The following is a 359-nucleotide window of genomic DNA, read 5'->3' as shown; positions in this document are numbered from 1 at the left end:
CACACACACACACACAGATAGATCCACAGGCAGCGGAGCATAGCAGTGTGATATACTGTAGGGTTTGGAGGAGGTCATCTGAGGTTGCAGTTTGGTTGGATTGGTGGATGGAAGGATAGATGGCGGGATGGGGGGACAGTGGCAGAAAAGTGAAAAAAGAGGGAAGGAGAAATAAAAAAGATGGATGGCCTCTCTCTGTCAGGGCTGTTATTTAGAGGAGTGCTGTAAAGCTGTCTGAGAATGAACAGATTTCAGACTAATGAGCAAAAAGGAGAGCAGTTAAGGAGAGCGGACAGTCTCAGCACTTCTACCAAATGAAACCAAGCTGCCACTTTAAACTGCGCACACACACACACACA

At 47.1% G+C, this 359-nt stretch overlaps 1 protein-coding gene across 2 annotated transcripts in view; it reads right to left on the bottom strand.

The window, feature by feature from the left end:
- LOC118327932 (RNA binding protein fox-1 homolog 3-like) overlaps nt 1–359 on the bottom strand; it is a 61,425-nt gene that overhangs the window by 23,788 nt on the left and 37,278 nt on the right. The gene's annotated exons all lie outside the window — the stretch shown is intronic.

This window comes from Morone saxatilis, unplaced genomic scaffold (genome assembly GCF_004916995.1).
Source record: "Morone saxatilis isolate NCDOM2014 unplaced genomic scaffold, NCSU_SB_2.0 Contig1, whole genome shotgun sequence".
NCBI classification, from domain to species: Eukaryota; Metazoa; Chordata; class Actinopteri; family Moronidae; genus Morone; species Morone saxatilis.
Note: the sequence above shows the minus strand (reverse complement) of the source record. Positions and strands in the feature narration are given on the sequence as shown.